The following is a 24,040-nucleotide window of genomic DNA, read 5'->3' as shown; positions in this document are numbered from 1 at the left end:
ACCAATCATATCCTTCTGCACCCAATCATTATCCAAACAAATATCCCTGTGCTTCATCACTGACCAATCAGCTCCCTCTGCCTCTCATTAGTCTGACCAATCCGCTCATTCTATTTCTCATCACTCCAACCAATCAGCTCTCTCCTCATTTCCTCAAGTCAATCAAACAACTCCCTATGTACTTCATCACTCAAACCAATCAATCATTTCTGTCTCAAGCAGCTCCCCCCACACTTCATCACTTTGTTCAATCATCATATCAGTCCACATTCTTCCATTTTTGTATCAGTATTTGAAATATTAGATATTGAAACAACGCTGGCTACCAATCAACAAATAAGCTACTTCACATAGCTTCTTGTGCTCCTCCCTGATCCACTTTCACCACTGTATCCTCAGCTGACAACGGATCTAATCATTTCATAACTTTGACCCAGAGTTTCCAATCTCTCTTTCTCTCTCTGTGCTTTGATCTTCTCCTCACGTCTCAGACACTTTATCAATCCAGTGAATCTGTTCTCCGCTGCGCAACATGCGGCATCCATCCTGAACCGGGCTGAGGTAATGGTGACTAATGTCTCCCTCCTTCCTTCCCTCCCTCCTTTCCTCCCTCTCTGCCTGCCTCCTTCTCTAGTCCCTCCCTGGCTCCCCTCAGGCTGATTCCAATCTCTCTGCTGTCTTGTCTGGCATGGCAGGAAACTGGGTGGGTTGGTTTAGGTGTTAGGTGCGGTCTGTTCTGGGAAGGCTGGCTATAGAGGTCAGATGTGTAGTCACAGTGTATCCACTGGAGCAAGGCAAACAAAGTGTTCTCATTGGAGACCTGTTAGAACCCCAGGGGTTTCACAGTAAATGTTCATGCTTTTCAAGATCAGACTCAAGTATTAATTCACTGAGTTTGTGTTTGGTGTAGGTTTACTGATTCAATATACATTCTCGAGTCACGCAAAAATGTATTCTTACCATGTTTGTGTACTGTGTTAACACATGATTCATGTCAAAAGCATTCCAAAGAGATGCTGGCTATGTTGACTCTAATGCTTGCCACAGTTGTTGGCTGGATGTCCTTTGGGTGGTGGACCCTTGTTGATACACACGGGAGAACGGTTGAGTGTGAAAAACCCAGCAGCGTTGCAGTTCTTGACACAAACCGGTGCGCCTGGCAGCTACTATAGCTAGTACCATACCCCGTTCAAAGGCACTTACATATTTTGTCTTGCCCATTCACCCTCTGAATGGCAGACATACACACTTCATGTCTCAATTGTTTCGAGGCTTAAAAACGCTTCTTTAACCTGTTGCCTCCCCTTTATCTAAACAGGTTGAAGTGGATTTAACAAGTGACATCAATAAGGGATCCTATCTTTCACCTGGATTCACCTGGCCAGTCTATGTCATGGAAAGAGCATATTCTTAATGTTTTGTACACTCAGTGTATATCATGTAGCTCTGTGACATTAGTGACATTTGTAACATTTGAGTATTTGGACTGTTGTCATCTGTTGGGAAATTGTCAGATTTACAAAAGCGTTGTTTGACATTATAGGGTGAACTGGAATCGGTTCAATGCTAACATCCTCTGGTTCATACTCCTTTTCAAAGAAGACCGTAAAGGCCCTCCTTAGGCAGAGATGTGTAACTGCATGAGTCACGCTAGCAGCTGCTCTTTGTTTGAGTTTGTTTCTATAGCACACAAATAGTGTGGCCGGCTCCCAACTTATTCACCACAGTGATGCTTTTCTCCCTCAGACAGGAAGTGTGTGTGTGTGTGTGTGTGTGTGTGTGTGTGTGTGTGTGTGTGTGTGTGTGTGTGTGTGTGTGTGCACGCACCTGTATGTGTGTATCTGTATTCCTGTTTGTTGCATTTCTAACGTATTGATATTTTATCTCATTCTATAGCAATTTCTCTTAAGTCCATTATTTCATGATTGCCATGTTTGCCCTTTGGAATAAATCACTCTGAAGCCTAGTAAGCTATCAACCCCCACAATATCCAACATGGTTCATTTCTCGTACATAACTTGCTTCTGATGGTTTATTAAGATCAGGATGGTAATTATTTTTTGCGTAATTGACGTGATGAAACAGATTGAATCTAATAGAATCAAATATCCTCACAAAGAGAGGCGAAGCTGTGTTGTTTAGAACAATAGAGCATTCTCAGTTGTGGTTGAATGAGACTGAAACGGTTACTGTCGATGTAAAGGGAGAAAACAAATGGGCTCATTTGTACTTGAAAGCTTTCTCCAATGTTATGAATTAGTAATGTACAACGTTGCTCTTGTTTATACATTTGCCCACGTGGGATTGCTATTTATTCTGATTGCGGGAATGAGATATAACTAACTTTCACAATCTTTTCAAATGGCACACCACCAGGGATCAACATTATGTGCATCCCAATTACGCCAGTTAGATTGTTTTAGCTAGTCCAATTCAAAGGAGAATATAACATATTTGTATCATTTAGTAGACTGTTGTTGGCCTGTGTATAAACAATAATAATGCTGCTAAAAAGTACATCAAATCGTCTTTCTAAAAGTAATGATTTGTACTATCAAAGTACCCCTCTTTTCTACTCTCTCAAACAAGTAAATGAATGTTTGAAAGCCCATTTTACAGAATCCTTTACCTTCATGTCTATACATTTTCATTACTTCAGTAATAAAGTTATATGACAGACAATCTATTAAACATCATATATACTCTAAATCAGTTGTACACTCAACACTGAGTATCCATCCAATAGTTTCCAAGTAAGTTGAAGAGGAGGGAGTCTTTAAAAGTTGATTTTATATTTAACTTGGCAAGTCAGTTAAGAACGTATTCTTATTTACAATGACAGCCTATCCCGGACGATGCTGGGCCAATTGTGCGCCGCCCTAGGGGACTCACCATCATAGCCGGATGTGATTCAGCCTGGATTCGAACCAGGGACTGTAGTGTCGCCTCTTGCAATTGGGATGCAGTGTCTCAGGAGCCCAATGTATGCATTGATAATGTTATATGCAGTTATGAATTACATTTAGGTAGTTTAAAAGCCGAAGGTTAGCCATGAGACTGGCCACAGCCAGATAAATCCCTTCCCTTATCAATAGGGATCAACTGCTAGCCAGCCAAGGGCTCAGAGAAACATGGTCTGGCCACTATTTACACCTTTTCCTCAAATCATCAACAGTTAATAAAATCCACCCCCTCCACCCTCCCATAAGCTAGCCCTCTAATAGGATGAGCCTGTCACCAGTCGCTTATTGTACAGTAAGGGAGATCGTTCAAAGTTCCTCAACGGCAAAAGCTCCTTATTTGTTCATGGCTTCTTTCCGTTATCCTTCCGTTATCCTCCACCTCCTCCTCCTCCCTTCGTTTCAGGTTGTATTTAAAATCTCAGAGGCCCTCTGATTGTGCGGTGGATTAATCTCCTGTGGCACATCTCCATCTGCGATCATACCGTACTCCCCCCTCTCTCGCCATCTCTCTCTCCTTCTCTGCATTTGCCTCCAGCTGGGACTACTGTCTGTCTGCCTAACCCAACACTTTCCTTCTCAGCTACGTCCGATCACACTGTGGACACACTGGGGAGAGGGAGGGAGGATGGGGGAGAGAGTGCAGGAGGAGGAACCGACACAAGTCTCTATTATGTTTAGCAGGGCTGATTTGTGCCTCATTTTCACTTCAATTGCCCTTCCATCTCCACTGTGATCTGATTGATACTAATAGTTGCCACAGCGGCCATGTTGGGGAGGATAACAGGCTTCTGCACTACCATACCGGGATGGGAGAGGAGTTGTTAGTGTGACACCAGTGAGATTGTGAGTTGGGGGGATTTTTTTATGTAATTCCACTCTGTGGTGCTCATTGATAAACATGAGGGTTTGTTGCTGAGAGCTTGAGTCAGTCCACCGCTGTCTGCTCTTGTCTGTTTGATGTTACGAACAAGGGATAATACACATATTTATATAATTACATTTGACATTTTGTCATTTAGCAGAGCGATTTACAGTTCCATCTTAAGATAGCTAGGTGGGACAACCACATATCAAGGCATAATAAGTACACTTTTCCTCAATAAAGTAGCTATCAGCAAAGTCTGAGCTAGAAGAGGGCAGGGATTCTTTTTTTTAGGTGAGGTGGGGGATTATTTAAGATGCTCTTTGAAGAGGTAGGGTTTTAGGTGCTTTCGGAAGATTGGCAGGGACTCTGTTCTAGATTGAGGGGGGAAGCTGGTTCCACCATTGTGGTGGGAGGATAGAGGAGAGCTTAGACTGGGCTGAGCAGGACCTGCCCGCCCATAGGTGTGGCAGGGCCAAAAGACCAGAGGTGGCAAATGGAATGCTTGTGTTGCGGTATAGGATTTGAGCATAGCCTGAAGGTAGGGAGGGGCAGTTCCTCTTTCTGCTCCGTATGCAAGTACCATGGTCTAGTAGTGGATGCGAGCATTGACTGGAAGCCAGCGGAGTGTGCGGAGGAGCGGGGTGACATAGGAACATTTGGGAAGGTTGAACACCAGATGGGCTGCAGCATTCTGGATAAGTTGCAGGGGTTTGATCTCATAAGCATCGAGCCCAGCCAACGGAGAGTTAAAATAGTCTAGATGGGAGATGACAAGTGCCTGGATTAGGACCTGCGCTGCTTTCTGTGTAAAGTAGGGTCGTAATCTACGGATGTTGTAGAGCATGAACCTGCAGGAGGTAGTCACTACGTTGATGTTTGCAGAGAACATGGTGTTGTCCAGGGTCATGCCAAAATTCTTTGCAATCTGGGAGGGCGACACTGTGGAGTTGTCAATCATGATAGAAAGGTCTTTGAGCGGACAGGCCTTCCCAGGGAGGAAGAGCAGCTTCGTCTTGTCGAGGTTGACCTTGAGGTGGTGGGCTGAGATCAAAGCTGAGATATCTACCAGGCATGCAGAGATATGTGTCACCACTTGGGTGTCAGAAGGGGAGGAGGAGAAAAATGTCATCTGCATAGCAATGACAGGAGAGACCATGTGAGGATATGATGGAGCCGAGTGACTTGGTGTATAGATAGAAGAGGTGAGGGCCTAGAACCGAGCCCTGAGGGACACCAGTAGTGAAAGTACGAGGTACAGACACAGATCCTCTTCACATCACCTGGTAGTAGCGGTGTGCAGAGCCTGAGACACCCAGCCCTGAGAGGGTGGAGCAGAGGATCTGATTGTTCACTGTGTCGAAAGGCAGAGGAGAGATCTAGGAGGATGAAAACAGAGGAGAGAGAGTCAGCTTTGGTAGTGCGGAGAGCCTCCGTGACACAGAGAAGAGTGTTATACCCCTGAAAGAGGGAAATATATGAATAAATCACACAGAGATGTAGCTTCGGCTTCAAGTTACTTGGAATGAGTGAGCTGGGAAGCCCTGTGCACCCCTATAGGAATTCCTAGGTATAACCAATCAAACTCAGATCAGACATCAATAGAGCACACAGATCATATAATCAACATTGAGATAAATGAATAGCATATTTCTTACGGGTACACATTATGATTCTGCATTATTTTGTTGTTATTAAAAGGCACTTTTAAGTCTATGACACACTCCCCTTCAGAATTATTTATCGCCCCAATAACATCACCATTGACCTTAATTACAGTGCCTTGCGAAAGTATTCGGCCCCCTTGAACTTTGCGACCTTTTGCCACATTTCAGGCTTCAAACATAAAGATATAAAACTGTATTTTTTTGTGAAGAATCAACAACAAGTGGGACACAATCATGAAGTGGAACGACATTTATTGGATATTTCAAACTTTTTTAACAAATCAAAAACTGAAAAATTGGGCGTGCAAAATTATTCTTATTCTTTTTATATGCATAGTCGAGCATCTTTTTGTGACAAAATATCTTGTTTAAAACGGGAACGTTTTTCATCCAAAAATTAAAATAGCGCCCCCTAACACTTAACTGGAAAATTGCATTCATGGAACTCTTTTGACATTCTTTGGATTGACATTCTTTGTATGGCTCTTTTGCATTTTACCTTATATGGCTCTTTATACATTATTTTGTCTAATCAATCAAGTCCAAAATCAAATCAAACTTTATTTGTCACCTGTGCCGAATACAACAAGTGTAGAACTTACCGTGAAATGCTTACTTACAAGCCATTAACCAACAGTGCAGTTCAAGAAAGAGTTAAGAAAATAGTTACCAAATAATAAAAAATTAAAAGTAACACAATAAAATGACAATAACGAGGCTATATACTGTAAAGGGGGTACCGGAACCGAGTCAATGTGCGGGGTTACAGGTTAGTCAAGATAATTTGTAAATGAAGGTAGGGAGGAAGTGACCATACTTAGATAATAAACAGCGAGTAGCAGCAGTGTACAAAACAAATGGAGGTGTCAATGTAAATAGTTCAGTGGCCATTTGATTAATTGTTCAGCAGTCTTATGGCTTGGGGGTAGAAGCTGTTAAGGAGCCTTTTGGTCCTCCGGTATCACTTGCCGTGCAGTAGCAGGGAAAACAGTCTATGACTTGGGTGACTGGAGTCTGACAATTTTTTGGTCTTTCTTCTGACACTGCCTAGTATATAGGTCCTGGATTGCAGGAACCTTGACCCCAGTGATCCCATCCATACACATTACCCTCTGTAGCGCCTTGCGGTCAGATGCCGAGCAGTTGCCATACCAGTCGGTGATACAACCGGTCAGGATGTTCTCGATGGTGCACTTTCAAAGTTCTTGACATTTTCCGTATTGACTGACCTTCATACCTTAAAGTAATGATGGACTGTCGTTTCTCTTGGCTTGTTTGAGCTGTTCTTGCCATATTATGGACTTGGTCTTTTACCAAATAGGGCTAACTTTTGTATACCCCCCCCCCCCCCCCCACCCCACCTTGTCACAACACAACTGATTGGCTCAAACACATTAAGAAGAAAATAAATTCCACAAATTAACTTTTAAGATGGCACACCTGTTAATTGAAATGAATTCCACATGAAGCTGGTTGAGAGAATGCCAAGAGTGTGCAAAGCTGTCATCAAGGCAAAGGATGGCTAGAATCCCATATGTAAAATATATTTTGATTTGTTTAACGCTTTTGTGGTTACTACATGATTCCATATGTGTTATGTCCTACATTTCTTCAATATAGAAAATAGTAAAAATAAAGAAAAACCCTTGAATGAGTAGGTGTTCTAAAACCTTTGCCCGGTTGTGTATATATATATATATTTTACTTCTAAAAAACAGTTTTTGCTTTGTCATTATGGGGTACTGTGTGTAGACTGATGAGGGGGGGAAAAAACAATTTATTCAATTAAAGAATAAGGTTGTGACGTAACGTAACAGAATGTAACAGAATGTAACAGAAGTCAATGGGTCTGAATACTTTCCGAATGCAAAATACGCTGTCATGATGTTGGCCTGGGGCTAAGGTTTATGACAGTCATAAATACCTCTTTCCCCCTTTTTCCTCTCTCTAACCTACTGATGTTACATTTGCAAAACCCTTGGTTAACATAGAGATTCTGGGAACGTCAGTAGATGGGGGGAAATGAACTATATTCTGGTAATCTGGTACTTAATGAATATGATGTCAGTTCCATTGTCATCTGAGACATCTCATCAATGATAAGAAGACATACACTCTACAGTGGAAAGTCTACACATCAGAATTATCGGATTCACATGAAATTGTTGTTCAATTTAAATGTTTGAACAGGAAATTATTTGTGATGGGCTAAAATGTGACATTTGGGTTTTCATAAGATAGGGCTGCTCAATCAGTGGCCCGCCCTGTGAAGGGATATGGGCTATAAAACTTTTCAATCACGCCCACTCTCCCTTCCTATATAAGCCCTTGATGACAACATAACTTCCTGTTCCGATGATGTGAGGATGACAGTCTTATGTCAGAATGGTTCAGATAATAACTACAGAACGAAGCCAACATCAGTGTGAGCTTTGGTTGAGAATGGTATGAACTTTGAACTCTTATTCACTACAGAAGTGATACCTCCTAGCCGTTGAGTTAGCAACAGCTGCTGCAAACGAGGGTTAGGAAGGAACATACAGAGTATCCCGTCTATCACACAACGACATTACTACAACTTATCCAATTGACCACCAGAGACATTCTTCAAAGGCAACACGATCTTCCATCTACCACCAACCTACTGAAGCGCAGCCCTGAGTAAATATTTATTGCATTTTCCTTTTCCATATGGGCGGTAATTTAGAATGCATAAGATACTGTATTTACGATAGCCCAGCTTCTTCCCTTTGTTCATCAGTCTTCCCACTCCTTCACTCAACCCAGCCCCTTTTCTTTTGTGTAACAAGCTGTCATATCTGTTCCGCCCGCTAGGGACGTTTTCCTTTATGACGTAATTTGTAATCAAGATATGATTTAATTACGTGTATGTGTAATTCTGTGTGATTAGTTAGGTATTTAGTAAATAAATTATTAAACCCAATTTTGTATTGCTGATTCAAATTGTTAGCCAGGATTCTTGCAGATAACCAAGAATTTACAACTTTCAGATGAGACTGAAGTGAGATGACGACTGATATTGACTGCTATTGATGTAAAATATTACTAGGTCTTTCAGAGTTTATTCGGAAGATAACAGCTCTATAAATATTATTTCGTGGTCCCGACTCTCTGGTTAATTACATTTACATGATTAGCTCAATCAGGTGATATTAATTACGGATAAATTATTTTATAGAATAGCATGTCATATCACTTAATCCGGCATAGCCAAAGACACGACAACGCATACAGCAGCTTGTTCAGTTACTCCTTACAGTTTGTTTTCTGTCTGTCTGTGAGTATCTTGAGCATCTGTAATAATGTTCTATTAAAGCGCTCAACCTCTCCATTCCTCTGCAGATGGTGGGGAGTTGTCCTGTTGTTGATTATACATAGTGGAGACCAGGATATGTTGGAGCCTTGTTGTGCTTCGATGGCCAGTGCAGTTGCTTCAAATGAGTCCGATGTTCTCTGAACATTCTCTCATCAGTATTACCATGTCTATTGGCATTCTGGACAAACTGTTTGCCTCAACGTTCTCTTTGCATGGAAGACATCTGATAGTGAAATGGAAATTGGCGAGTTCTGCAATCCATCTGCACCCTGTTGCGTTCAGCTTGGCAATCGACAAGACGTAGGTTAGGGATTGTTGTCACTGTACACTGTGAAGGTCAATGCATACTGTAGTATAAGTAGTCGCGGAACTTTACTGTGATTGACCAGTACAGGACTAGAACCTCAAATATTTCCTGAGTGGAGACTGTAGTATTTCTCTGGTGCATTCAAGGTCCGAGACGCACAGGCTATCACACGCAGTTATCCATCTTGTTTTTGATACAGCACAGCTCCTAAACCTTTGTTTTATGTGTCTGTGTGAGGGATAGACTGCTCTGAGAAGTCTGGGATACATAGTACAAGAGGCTGTACTAAATGGTCTATCAGCCGCTCCATTATCTGTTGATGCTTATCAGCCTACGTGATTGATTTGTGAGAGAGCACTCCCCCATGTTTTCCCCTGTGTCTGCCATTTCTTTGCTTTGTTGTGTGTTCCTGTAACTTCTTCACGGGGCCCTGTGAGCAGGTTGTAGAGTGGGCTAGCAATGTGTGAGAAATCTTTAATGTATTGCCTATAGTAGCTTAGCAACCCCATGATTTCTCTGAGCTCTCCTACTGTACTTGGTCTTTTGTCCTTCAGAGCTCTGACTGCTGCAGTATCAGCTGGATCGATTGTCCCTTCCCTCAGCAGACACTATTCTCCCTAAATAGCGGACCTCCGCTTTGAATATCTCACACTTGCTGGGCTTCAGCTTTTTCCCACATTCTCTTAGTCTCTGTAGTACTTTTCTAAAATAGTTGACATGGATCTCAAAGTTCTTGCTGAAGACGAGGGTGTTGTCCAGATACGGGACACAGGTCTCATCTCTCAAGCCATCCAAACATTCCTCCATACAGTGCTAGAAGGCTGCTGGTGCATTCATGAGTCCATACGGAAACCAAACCCACTCATACAGGCTCAATGGGGTCACAAAGGCTGCTTTCCTTTGCCATGGACTCCTAGTGATATGCTTGTCCCTGATCCAAGGGTGAAAACCTAGGAATTTTCTCCAAGGCTGTCCATGATTCCTCTCTCAACAGTTGGTGAATGAATTGTTGCTGCTGAGTGTCGAGGTACCTCAGATCAACAGGAGGATCCTATAAGTCTTCAGTATTTTCACTCTGTCTGAACTCTATTGACAGCAACAAGGGGGGGGGGGGGGGTGTTGAAGGCAGGATACACTGACTTCATTTCCTGCACAGTGCCAATTACAGTTCACCCTGTTAACATGATGTCATGGTCTGTGACGTTCTGAACATCAATGATGACATGTGGTGGCAGGATACATTGGTGTCAGGATGACATGTGGAGAGGCATCTTTTCTCAGCTTTACTAAGAGTCGCATAGAACTAAAGGCCACTGAGGGTTAATATCAGGCTCAAAGATCAGTGTGGTGTCCGGTGCGTTTCACCAGCTGCTCGTATGACTGTTCAGCAGTCACTAGCTCTATGAAGGCCTGGACATTGTTTTTCTTTAGGCTAGGAAAGGCCATTCTCACTGTCTCATTTAACTGCTCTGTGCGTGTGCCTCCTAGCTGTACATTGTTGTTGACGATTGCTCAATCACATTAATGCCAATAATTGGATGAGATAGCCCTTCATCTCGAGCACTGGGATGACTAGTTATTTAATGTCAGTTGCCTCTGAGGCCAGTTTGAAAGTCACTTCTATCCAAACTGCATAAGGCATGTTCATTCAATTGGCAGCTACTACAATATCTGTAGTGAGTTAGGTGAGTCAATTATATCTGCAACATTTTTCAGCCTAACACCAGGTAAGTTTTCATCTTTCCACAGTTCATCAATGATACACACCGTAGAGCCAGTGTCCCACAAGGCTTGAGTTCTCTGGCCCTGTAGACAGCATTCAACAAAGCACTGTTTTCCTACTAAGGCAGTTACAGTAGAAGGCTGGCTTACCTCAGCAGAAGTCTTCTTTGTTACATTCGTCTTCATACAGGAGTACGGTCTCTGTGCAGTATTTCCGGTGTTCAGCCCAGTGTTCCTTTTGATATTCTTACAGGAAGAGCACTGATCTTACAGGAAGAGCACTGTTTCAGTGAATTGCCCTTTTGTCTCATTCCACAGGTTGTACAGTGTTGGGACGTGTCTGTGTGAATGGTTACTCCCTGTCCCACGGGGGCAACCTGTCATCGTTTAAAGGGGCCTCTCTCGTTGGCCTTGTTCATCTGAACCAGCAGCCTGCCAGAAAGTAGTCGCTGCTCCCACATCTGTAACAGTGCTGGCAGCACTCCTCTGATCCGCTGTGTTGACAGTGGAAGCACGTTCTCAAAGGGGCACGGTTTGCGGGTGCACTGTATTGCTGTGGTGCATATCTCTGCTGGAACTGGGCTACTTCTCTCACCTGTGGTTCAAATTGCTGTTGATGGCCCTGGATGGTTTCCCTCATCCGTCCCAGGCCACAAGCTGGCCAGGGCTGCTGCGGTGGGACTTGTGCTTGATAATGCGTTGTCATGCTGTCACATTGCTGCGGTATAAACACCGGTTGTTGTATGGATTCTCTGATTTGTGAGGCTTCAGCACTCAAGGTCTTTAACATCATCATGTCAGACCTCAGTTCTTTTAGCTATGATACCAGTTCAGGGGGAAGTTTTGGTGTATTCTGTTGGGGCGGGCATTTCTTTTCAACAAGAGCCTCATCAGTCTGAGCTGATTGGACAGTGCCGGGCCAATGTGGCATAGCCGTTTCTCTTTTGTTCTGTTTCCTTGTCTCGCTAGCACATGCAGCACATGCAGCATTCAGTTTCTCTAGGAACAGCTCATCTGTAGTTTTTGTGTCTAAGCGGTATGGCTGCATGTACGTTCTTGTGTTGTCATTTTGTAGACCAGACAGGATGCATGAACCTGCTCTAGACCAGTGCTGGGTCATACTTAAGACCAGACTTTGCGTCTCAGATCTAAGGAACGGATTAGGATGTTTTGTGGGTTCTCTTTGCTTCTTTATATTTCTGATGCGAGTTGGCTTCACAGTTCCTTTGCACCCTTCTCTTGGTAGTGAGACTGCAGTATTCTCCTCAGTGTGGGTAGAGTCAACTCTGACTTCTTCCAGATAGTTCCACATTTGCATCCCAGATGCAATACCAATACCACTCCCAGATGCTTACCACTGCATCCACTATTTCTATCTCTGGATACCATTTATTCAGTCTGTTTTCGATTTGGTGAGCAAGGCTGGAAAATGTGAGTCTGTCTTTTTGGCCTGATTCACCTGTTGTCTTGAACTATTTGTGCCATACAAAGAGTGAATTTGCACTGTGTTTTGAGGAGGGGGCGGGGCCTGGTTTGTGTCAGTGTCGTTTCCATTTTTGTCAATAACAAGCTCCTGCATCTCACTTTCCTTTTGATTTAGTGAAAGCCTTAATTACTGTAGCTCGGTTTGTAGTTTTTCGTTTTCTTCATTTTTATTCGCTTCGTCCGTTGAACTGAACTCCTGCATCTCATTTATAAGGTTCAACAGTTCAGACGTACCATCGTCCTCTAGGTCTTTTACTTCTTCCCATTGTGTCATGCGCATGTTCCTAGTTAGTTTGGTCTTGATAAGTTATTTCAATGACATTGTCTTTCGTCAGTTTATACAATGCTCATTTCACTTCTATTTGCATTTCCTCTAATGCTGGTTCTATTTTACTAGAAAAAAAAGTTGACAACACTTTTCGTGAGGGTTCTCTTTTACTTAATGGAGCTTGCTGCTCCCTGATGTCCACTCTGATCTCAGTTTGCACGCACTCCTTTTTCAGTGTCTGTGAAACCGCCACTATAGCCGTCTGTCACACTCTGTCATCTGCCTGAGTTGAATTTGATGAATGTTGTCGGTTAAGGGTCGTGTAGATGATCTTATGTGCATTTTAGCAGAGCCTCCAAAATGTTATACTCCTGAAAGGGGGAAATATGTTAATAAATCACACCGAGATTCGGCTTCAAGTCACTTGTAATGAGTGAGCTGGGAAGCCCCATGCGACCCTATAGGAATTCCTAGGTATAACCAATCAAACTCAGATCACTTTCACTTTCAATTCTATCACAAAAGCATTCTCTGTTGAATGATCCATCTTGAAGCCAGAATGGTTAGGGTCAAGAAGATCGTTCTGAGAAAGATAACGACAGAGTTCATCAGAGACAGCACGCTCAAGTGTTTTGGAAAGAAAATAAAGAACATATACAGGTCAATATTTGTTGAAGTCAGATGAGTTGAGTGTTGGTTTCTTGAGGAGGAGAGCAGCTCAGGCCATTTTGACTTGTCAGGTATGAGTTGATGAGGGAAGTGAGGAATGGGAGACGGTCTCCAGAGGTGGCCTAATAATACAGGCAAGCTTCAGTTCTCACTTAAGCACGGAACCCGGTAGCGGGCTGAAATTCCACAACAGACGGTGATCGCTACATAAATAGTCATGTTAAACATTCATGAAAATACAAATGTCTCACATGTATCGAAAGCCTAGAATCATGCTAATCCAACTGCATTGTCAGATTTAAAAAAGGATTTACTGCGAAAGAATACGATGCGATTATCTGAGGATAGAGCGCCATAAAAAACAACTATTTCAACCAGCACAGGCGTATCAACATCACAAACTGCATTAAAATAAATTGTTTACCTTCGACGATCTTCATCTGTTTGCAATCCCAATGCTCATTGTTACACAATGAATGATATTTTGTTTAAACACGAAACATTTTGTGAACCGCTGGTGTCGTGAATTCCGTCTCATTCCATTTTCGACGACACATTCCAGGTAAATAACCCACACAAAACGTGACTTTTCCAGTCATGTTTGGTTTCATTGCAATCAACTGGTTTGTTTGTAACACAACCAAAACTGATGGGCCATATTGACGTATTGACTGAAAGAAACCGATTTGAAGACAACAAGTAATGACATCACTGTGCACCAATGATATGACCACTGTTTCGTTGATTGACTGTATTTTAACCCAATGACCACTGATCGTCTTGAAATCTAGCTGGGTAGATAGCCAATGAGCTGAGGTAAAGTAAAGAGAGTCATTCGCTATTGAAATTTTATTCCGGAAGGAGCTACGCATTTTACACACAGCATTGTTTTGGTAAACGCGCAGATTCAGCTGTTTATATATCAATCAGTATGGCGACTAAGTCAGGGAAATCTAAATCTAAGTCAAGATATACAGATGTACAGACAATTTTAGATGAAATTGATCGGAAAAGTGAGACAGAGATTGTTGTAGGACGATTAATTTAGCGATTCCCAAGTGGAGGAATATTTTTTGAAAGGAGAGGACACCGTTGTAGCCACTGTGTATAATCTGTAACGGTGCCTGCAGAGGAGGAACAATGTCACCATTTTGGACTGGTAAGTTCTTCTCATGCGAATGCCCTTGTTTGAAATTAATAATATAAAATATTATTTGTGATTTTTTTTTAATTTTAGAAGCAATATATAAAAATGTAATGTGATGAAATTATGTAATGAAATGTAATGAAAAGTGATGAAATGTGTCTGCCGCAACACCCCAACCCACATGAAATAGCCTATTTGAGGCTGTTGAGGGGAGGGAAGGCCCACCACAATGGCCAAAAGTGAAATGGAGACAGTAGATACAGCTGGTCTGTTGTAATATAATAGAGACAGTAGATCTAGCTGAAATGTCATAATATAAAAGAGACAGTAGATCTAGCAGGTGTATAATAATATATTCAACCTTATGTTCCCTGTACTCTCTCGCTCTCTCTCTCTATATATATATATATATATCTGTTTATTATACCTCAGCAGCACAATATTGTGTAGAGCTTTGGCAAAGTGAGTGATGTTATATCCTTCCTGTTTGGCCCTGTCCGGGGGTCTCATCAGATGGGGCCACAGTGTCTCCTGACCCCTCCTGTCTCAACCTCCAGTATTTATGCTGAAGTAGTTTGTGTTGGGGGGCTAGGGTCAGTTTGTTATATCTGGAGTACTTCTTCTGTCTTATCCGGTGTCCTGTGTGAATTTAAGTATGCTCTCTCTAATTCTCTCTTTCTCTCTCTAGGAGGACCTGAGCCCTAGGCCCATGAGTCAGGACTACCTGGCATGATGACTCCTTTCTGTCCCCAGTCCACCTGGCCTTGCTGCTTTTCCAGTTTCAACTGTTCTGCCTGCGGCTATGGAACCCTAAACTGTTCATATTTACTATTGAGGTGCTGTCCTGTCACAACTACTGTGATTATTATTATTTGACCCTGCTGGTCATCTATGAACGTTTGAAAATCTTGGCCATGTTCTGTTATAATCTCCACCCGACACAGCCAGAAGAGGACTGGCCACCCCTCATAGCCTGGTTCCTCTCTAGGTTTCTTCCTAGGTTTTGGCCTTTCAGGTGTAGAAGCCACCGTGCTTCTACACCTGCATTGCTTGCAGTTTGGGGTTTTAGGCGGGGTTTCTGTACTGCACTTTGAGATATTAGCTGATGTACGAAGGGCTATATAAATACATTTGATTTCATAGGGGACTGAGGGTCTTCCAAATTGAAAGTGTGTAAATAGTTACCCATGTTATTTTGTAAATGTATGTATGTATTTTTTTCATTTTTTTTTCTCAAATTTTTTTTGGGGGGTGGGTGTGTGTTAGAATACCATTTTGGCATTTTGTATATAGTTATTTGTTTCAAAATGTATACCTTCACCAATTTGGCCACTTGGGTACATTTGGGCTACTTGTGTGGGACACCTGGGTGACTTCATGATAAATGTCATGTAGCACACTCATTTTGGAAGTTATCATTCTGAAACTTTGCACAAGTAGTGTTCCCTCTGAAATGTGTCACTGAAATTGTCCCCATCATCCTATCTGAATGTTTGTTTTATCTTGTTCATTTCAAAGATGATGATACAACAATCAAAATAAAAAACATACGGTTTTTTCATTGTATTATCTAAACCAGATCTATTCTGTTATATTATCCTACATTCAATTCACATTTACACAAACTTCAGAGTGTTTTCTTTCAAATGGTACCAAGAATATGCATATCCTTGCTTCTGGGCCAGAGCTACAGGCAGTTAGATTTGGGTATGTCTTCAGGCGGAAATTGAAAAAAGTAGGGGGATAGCTCTAGGAGGTTGACTGTAGGCTGTTTATGAATTGACAAGTTACATAGGAAAGAGAGTATTATGGATCAAAAGAGGACTGGAATGCTAATGTGTTGTGTCTTGTACTGTGTTGTGTGTTGTGTACTGTCGTGTCTTTGGCATCATTAAAAGTGAAGACTGTTATTTTATCAAATCAATTCTCTGTAATTGTTATTACGTGATTAAACTAGTCATGTAAATGTAATTACTGTAACTAGGAAGTCCGAGCACCACAGAAAGTCTTCAAATTACAAAGTTATAACTTTCAGAATATAACTCTTCAGATATTTTTATATCTGATCAATTAGTCTTCTATTAATTAAACTGTCTCCTGTCTCCTGACAAACGTCATCCAAGGGTTCAAGAGAAGAGGAAGCTGCACTTTGATAAATAGTATCACCATAATCAAGAACAGGTAGAAAGTTTGACTGCACAATCTGCTTCCTGCTGACTAGAGAGAGACTAAATCTGGTTCTGTAAAAAAGTTCACTTTAAATCTTAGTTTCTTAACAAGCTCAATTGTATGTTTTTTTTTTCAATAAATCATTGTCAATCCAAATTCCAAGTTATTTGTATGTAGGGACCCATTTGATTATAGAACCATTTGATGAGTAAAGATGCAATCCATCTAAAACAATCTTATGAGAACTGTATTTAGTTTTGCCTGTTTTAACCCAAGATAAAAAAAAGTATATTTTAAATATATTACAAGTATACTCAAGTATACCAAAAAAAAAAAAATATATATATATATATATATATATATATATATATATACTTCAAATGCGAGATGTTGATTGTGTTGCATAACTTTGTTAATTGAATAAATTAAATAAGTATACATTTGTTTTGTTATTTGTAAACTCAATTTCCCTTTATCTAATATTAGGTTTCGATAACATTCAATATCAAAAATATGCAAAAACAGAGAAAATTAGAAAGGGGGCAAATACTTTTCATGGCTCTATACTTCAAGGAATTTGGACTTAACCCCATCAATCACACTTGCCTGATTTCTGTCACTAAGACAATCATGAAACCACAAACAGGGGTCAGAACTCAGGTCTATCGAGGACAACTTACTCAATAAAATAGCATGATCAAAAGTATTTAAAAAAATTGACAGCTCAGTGTCTAAGGTGGTCAGGTGATATGATCCTTAACTTGCCTCTCAAAGCACTTCATGATGACAGAGGCGAGTTCTATGTGGCGATAGTCATTTAGTTCAGTTACCTTTGCATTCTTGGGTACAGGAACAGTGGTGGCCATGTGGGGACAGGGAGAGATTGAATATGTCTGTAAACACACCAGCCAGCTGGTCTGCGCATGCTCTTAGGACGCGGCTAGGGATGCCGTCTGGACCGGCAGCCTTTCGAGGGTTAACATGTTTAAATGTCTTACTCACATCGGCCACAGAGAAGGAACCACATTCCTTGGTAGCTGGCCCCATCAGTGGCACTGTGTTATCCTCAAAGCGGTCAAAGAACGTGTTAAGCTTGTCTGGCAGCAAGACGTTGGTGTCTGCGACGTCAGTGTCTCGATATTGACGTTTTTCCTGTTTGATTGCCTTGTGGAGGGAATTACTACTCTGTTTGCATTCTGCATATTCCCCGTCACCTTGCCATGGTTGAATGCTGTGCTTTGTGCTTTCAGTTTTTGCGCATATTCTGCCATCTATCCACGGTTTCTGATTAGGGTAAGTTTTAATAGCCACAGTGGATACAACATCTCCTATACACTTCTTGATGAAATCAGTAACCATCTCAGTGTACACATCAATATTATTCTCTGAAGCTTCCTGAATCATATCCCAGTCTGCGTGGTCAAAACAATCTTGAAGGGTGGATTCCGATTGGTCAGACCAACATTGAATAGTCCTTAGCACGAGTGCTTTCTGTTTGAGTTTCCGCCTATAGGAAGGGAGGAGCAAAATGGAGTCATGTTCAGATTTGACGAAAGGAGGGCGGGGGAGGGCCTTGTATGCATCACGGAAGATAGAGTAGCAATGGTCAAGTGTTTTTCCAGCGGGAGTGCTACAGTTAATATGCTGATATAATTTAGATATCATTTTCCTCAAACTTGCTTTGTTAAAATCCCCAGCTACAATAAATGCAGCCCCAGAATATATGGTTTCCAGTTTGCATAAAGTCCAATGAAGTTCCTTGGGGTGGTATCGGCTTGAGGGGGGGGATATACACGGCTGTGACGATAACCAAAGAGAATTGTCTTGGGAGATAATACTGTCAGAATTTGATTGTGAGGAAGTTCAGGTCAGTTGAACAAAATGACTTGAGTTCCTGTATGTGGTTACAATTACACCATGAGTCATTAATCATGAAACCCACGCCCGCCCTTCTTCTTCCTGGAGAGATGTTTATACCTGTCGGTGCGATTCACTGAGAATCCAGGTGGCTGCACCGACTCCGACAGTATATCCCGATAGAGCCATGTTTCCGTGAAACAGAGTATGTTACAATCCCTGATGTCTGGAAAGCAACCCTTGCCCTGATCTAGTCAACGTTGTTATCTAGGGACTGGACGTTAGCAAGTAATATACTCAGAAGCAGTGGGAATTGAGCACGCCACCTAAGTCTGCCGAGAAGACCGGTCTGGCTCCCTCTTCTCCAGTGGTGTTGTTTTTGGTTGGCCTCTGGAATCAGTTCAAATGCCCTGGGTGGTGCGGACAAAGGATCCACTTCTGGAAAGTCTTATTCCTGGTCGTAGTGCTGGTAAGTTTATCCCGCTCTGATAGCCAACAGTTCTTTCCGGCTGTATGTAATAACACATAAGAGTTTTCTGGGCTAACAATGTAAGAAATGATACATTAAAAAAACGAAATCCTCCAAAGTTTCCCAAGGACTAGAAGCGAAGCAGCTCTCTCTGTCGGCTCCATTTTTTTGTCTCTTAGCTTGACAAGGAAGCGCTGAAATGGGGCTATACTTATTAACATCTCTACTATCCCTGTCATTATGGAGTAGCAGCAGAAGAGCTGATTTCCAAACTTTTGGAATATTTCCTGATAACAATGTTAAATAAAAAATGTGGATTATTGAGCCAACAATGTTGGGCGCTGAAAACTTAAGCAGACCAGGATCCAATTGGTCAGCCCATTTGGACTTCTTGTTGCCTATTGAAGCATCCAGGACTTCTTTTTCTGTAAATAACAATAAAGACAAATGTTGAATATAATTTCTCTGATCATTCAACAAGTTTCCCCTATCAGCATCCGGCCCAATAACATTGTGAATAGGAAAAAAGTTCCTTCAAAGAGATAATAATGCCTTCTATCGCTCAATTCCCACAACAATGGGGGCATTCAGCTGAGCTAAAAAGTGAGAGGACACAGAGAGACTGGTTGACCTCTGCCTTTCCATGCAGTAGACCACTTTCCCTTTTGTTTGACTCAAATTCAAGCATTATACGCCCTGGGTGGCATCGTGGCAAAACTTAATTAATGAGCATTACGACAGCAGTCAATCACAACGAGCCATGCTCTTATAAAAACTTCCAGTCTCGCGTCATTGAGTTTGAACCAGCCCTGCCAGCCACCCCCTGCCAGCCAGAGTAGCCAAGTGCTTGTTGAGCCTAGTAGACCATCCTGTTTAACGGGCTAACCCGGGGCTTCAGAATGTGAGATAGGCCTGAACCATTTTGGGCAACGCTCAATCAACCTGATTCTAAAGGGTCTGTGCGTTGCGAAAGGGCTGTGTATAGTAGTACTGCAGTGTGTGCAAGTAGCAGATCTGCTCGACAAAGCAGGTTTTAAAGGTCATGTTTTCTCTGCCTCCGTGCATACCAGAACCTTATAGAGGGTACGGTTTACACACTACGTTGTATATGTAAATTAAAGAATGCCATTCAACTCTACAGTGATTAATGCTGTTAACCGAAGGGCTGCTGGGCTCGGGAGTTGTGACTGGATGGAAAGCCGCTCTGAAAGCCACCCCAGTGGCCACTATTTTTAGTTTACTGCTAACTAAGAAGTTGTTGAGAATTCCGCTCAAATCAATTAATCCCTCAGTGACGTGGAAACAAGCACTGTCTGACTCGCAACCCTTCTTCTTTGTTTATTGGAAAGGACATAAATAATATGGCACAGTTGTAACTTGTCAGAAATATAGTTAAGCATATGTGCAAGTCAAGCCAATAAACTTTTTTTTATTTCGTGGGGAGCACAATGTCATGCTTCTGCCCTGCCTTACAAGAAGCCAATTATATTAGCAGCGTGGGACCTCCGTTCGACATCCCGTGTCCTGATACTCTAATGAAATAAAAGTGGTTTCACACATGCTCCTGCTGTGTCCTTGACGCTTTGAAATGTCTACTTTGCAATTTTAGTAATTTGGGCAAGGGGGGTATTTTCAAAGATACCATGGTGTCAAGCAGACTTCGCAGGGAAGAATTTCAGGCATCCCAGCTCACATTTCAATATGACGTGGCACTAGTCAGTATCCACCAGGGTATACTGCTGAAAATATATAATACGTGTTATAATACATGTTAACATGTCATAATGTTCGTATCAGACCATGTAGCAATCTTTTATACAATACTGAAATGTTGGAAAATGTCAATTGCATCAGTTGGCTTTTACATACAAAAATGTGAAATACATCATACAGTACAAACTGGATTCTTAAATTTCATTTCTGGAGTGTAATGTCAGAGTAGAAGAGACTTGTCACGTTCTGACCTTAGTTCCTTTGTTTTGTCTTTGTTTATATGGTCAGGGCGTGAGTTGGGGTGGGCAGTCTATGTTTGTTTTTCTATGTTTGGTTTCTGTGTTCGGCCTAGTATGGTTCTCAATCAGAGGCAGGTGTCGTTAATTGTCTCTGATTGAGAATCATACATTTCATAGCCTTTTTCCACCTGGGTTTGTGGGTGTTTATTTTCTGTCTTTGTGTTACGTGTGTATGTCACCAGACAGGACTGTTTCGTTTCGTTCGTTCATTTTGTTATTTTTGTATTGATTCAGTGTTCAGTGCTTTTTAAAATTATGAACACTTACCACGCTGCGCTTTGGTCCTCCTCTCTTTCTCCCGAGACGATCGTTACAGAAACACCCACCACAAAAGGACCAAGCAGCGTGGTAACGGGCAGCAGCAGCAGCAATGTCAGGACTCCTGGACATGGGAGGACGTTTTGGATGGGAAGGGTTGCTACACATGGGAGGAGATCCTGGCTGGAAGGGATCGCCTCCCATGGGAACAGGTGGAGGCAGCTAGGAGAGCAGAGGCAGCCGTAGAGAGGAGCCAGCGATACGAGGGAACACGGCTGACAAGGAAGCCCGAGAGGCAGCCCCAAAAATGTATTGGGGGGGAACACAGGGAGTGTGGCTAAGACAGGTAGGAGACCTGCGCCAACTCCCCGTGCTTACCGGAGAGCGAGAGGGACCGGGCAGGCATCGTGTTATGCGGTGGAGCGCACGCTGTCCCCAGTGCGTGTGCGGTACATTCCAGCTCCTCGTATTGGCCGGGCTAGAGTGGGCATCGAGCCAGGTGTCATGAAGCCGGCTCTACGCATCTGGTCTCCAGTACGTCTTCTCGGGCCGGCGTACATGGCACCAGCCTTACGCATGGTGTCCCCGGTTCGCCAGCACAGCCCAGTGCGGGCTATTCCACCTCGCCGCACTGGCCTGGCTACGGGGAGCATTCAACCAGGAAAGGTTGGGCAGGGTCGGTGCTCAAGAGCTCCAGTGTGCCTGCACGGTCCGGTCTATCCAGTGCCACCTCCACGCATCACCCCTCCGGTGGCAGCCCTCCGCACCAGGCTGTCTCTCCGTCTTCTCTCTACAGGTGCTCCCGCCTGTCCAGTGCTGTCAGAGCCTTCCTCTCCAGCGTTGCCAGAGTCTCCCGTCTGTCCTGAGCTGCCAGAGTCTCCCATCTGTCCTGTGCTGCCAGAGTCTCCCGTCTGTCCTGTGCTGCCAGAGTCTCCCGTCTGTCCTGAGTCGCCAGAGTCTCCCGTCTGTCCTGAGCCGCCAGAGTCTCCCGTCTGTCCTGAGCCGCCAGATTCTCCCGTCTGTCCTGAGCCGCCAGAGTCTCCCGTCTGTCCTGAGCCGCCAGAGTCTCCCGTCTGTCCTGAGCCGCCAGAGCCGCCAGTCTGTCCTGAGCCGCCAGAGCCGCCAGTCTGTCCTGAGCCGTCAGTCAGCCAGGTGCTGTCAGAGCTGCCTGTCACGCTGGCGATGCCAGAATTGCCCTTCACGCCGGAGCTCCCGGGGTCTCCCGACTGTCCGGTGCCGCCGGAGTCTCCCGCTGCCGGAGCCGTCCTTCACTCCGACGCTGCCAGAGTCGTCCTTCACTCCGGCGCTGCCGGAGTCGTCCTTCACTCCGGCGCTGCCGGAGTCGTCCTTCACTCCGCCGCTGCCGGAGTCGTCCTTCACTCCGGCGCTGCCGGAGTCGTCCTTCACTCCGGCGCTGCTGGAATCTCCCGTCCATTCGGGACCCATGGCTAGGGTCCTCAGTCGGAGGTCGGCGGCGAGGGTCGCCGCTCGTAAGAGACCACGGGGGAGGTTGAGGAAGCAGAGAAAAACTGTGGTGAAGTGGGGTCCACAACCCGCGCCAGAGCCGCCACCGCGGACAGACGCCCACCCAGACCCTCCCCTATAGGTTCAGGTTTTGTGGCCGGAGTCCGCACCTTTGGGGGGGGGGGGGGGGTACTGTCATGTTCTGACCTTATTTCCTTTGTTTTGTCTTTGTTTATATGGTCAGGGCGTGAGTTGGGGTGGGCAGTCTATGTTTGTTTTTCTATGTTTGGTTTCTGTGTTTGGCCTAGTATGGTTCTCAATCAGAGGCAGGTGTCGTTAGTTGTCTCTGATTGAGAATCATACTTAGATAGCCTTTTTCCACCTGGGTTTTGTGGGTGTTTATTTTCTGTCTTTGTGTTACGTGTGTATGTCAACAGGACTGTTTCGTTTAGTTCGTTCATTTTGTTATTTTTGTATTGATTCAGTGTTCAGTGCTTTCTTTAATTAAAATTATGAACACTTACCACGCTGCGCTTTGGTCCTCTGCTCTTTCTCCCGAAGACGATCGTTACAAGACTTCTCTAAGTCATCAACTCCAAAGACCCAAAATTTTACAAGAGTCAGGGATGTTTGTTGTAAATGCTCAACATGCTGTCATAAAATTTGCCAAGCTGTGTTTGATGGTGGGGGTTTAAAACTCCCTTGTCCTAATGAGCTCTCCCTCTAACAAACAGATGTGAGCGAAGCAGCGCTGTGTGAAGTTAACATCTGTACATAATTGGATATTGTACCTGCTATTGTGGAAAACATGTTGTGGGCCCCCTTTCCCTGTGAGAAGAAGTCATTATCAATGTTTATGTTAATGCGTAGGAGCCCTGTTCTGTTTTCCGGATTGAAGCAGTTTTCGATTGACTGCTATAAAAAACTGTCTCCTTTCCCTCCATCAGCTGCACATGTTCGTGCTGTCGTACTCCTACTTAGACTGGGAAAGGTTTCGGGTGTGTGAGCAATTTGTTTTACAGCTCAGAGGCGACTTAGAGAACCTTACCACTTGGCTAACAGGGACTCAGAGGCAGCTTTAGTCACGTGTCTATCACCTGGCTGTCATACAGACAGATGTTACCACGGTGATATATGTTGGAAACAAGGTCAGTGTGTCTTTCCACAGCTGCCTTGAAGGGTTTGATAGTGATGGTTTTGGTACTGAAGAGAAACCTTCATCAGTTCAGAAGAAAGGTTTAGCATTAGAGAAGCAATATTTTTACGTTTTTAATGACCACTTATTAAAAGATGATTAAATCATGTTATTAATACACATTTTAGTAAGTTGTTTAAAGGCATTAATCAGTCAGACTTGCATGTAACATTTGTATTTAGGATATTA

The 24,040-nt window shown here is 43.2% G+C and overlaps 2 long non-coding RNA genes across 3 annotated transcripts in view; both read left to right on the top strand.

Moving 5' to 3' along the window:
- LOC149970785 (uncharacterized) overlaps nt 1-16,348 on the top strand; it is a 33,543-nt gene extending 17,195 nt beyond the window's left edge. The window contains exons 1-2 of one of the 2 annotated variants that reach the window (XR_016492854.1): nt 402-561; nt 15,116-16,005. This is a non-coding gene — a long non-coding RNA (uncharacterized LOC149970785). Of the gene's footprint in view, nt 1-401; nt 562-15,115 lie in introns of those variants that run through there. The other variant, XR_016492855.1, reaches the window with a different exon arrangement.
- Nucleotides 1-24,040, top strand: part of LOC149970784 (uncharacterized) — a 461,672-nt gene that overhangs the window by 414,061 nt on the left and 23,571 nt on the right. The window lies entirely within an intron of this gene.

The sequence above is a fragment of the Oncorhynchus mykiss genome, chromosome 28, assembly GCF_057628025.1.
Source record: "Oncorhynchus mykiss isolate SJ-2025 chromosome 28, ASM5762802v1, whole genome shotgun sequence".
NCBI lineage: Eukaryota > Metazoa > Chordata > Actinopteri > Salmoniformes > Salmonidae > Oncorhynchus > Oncorhynchus mykiss.
This window is presented reverse-complemented; position numbering and strand designations above follow the sequence as displayed.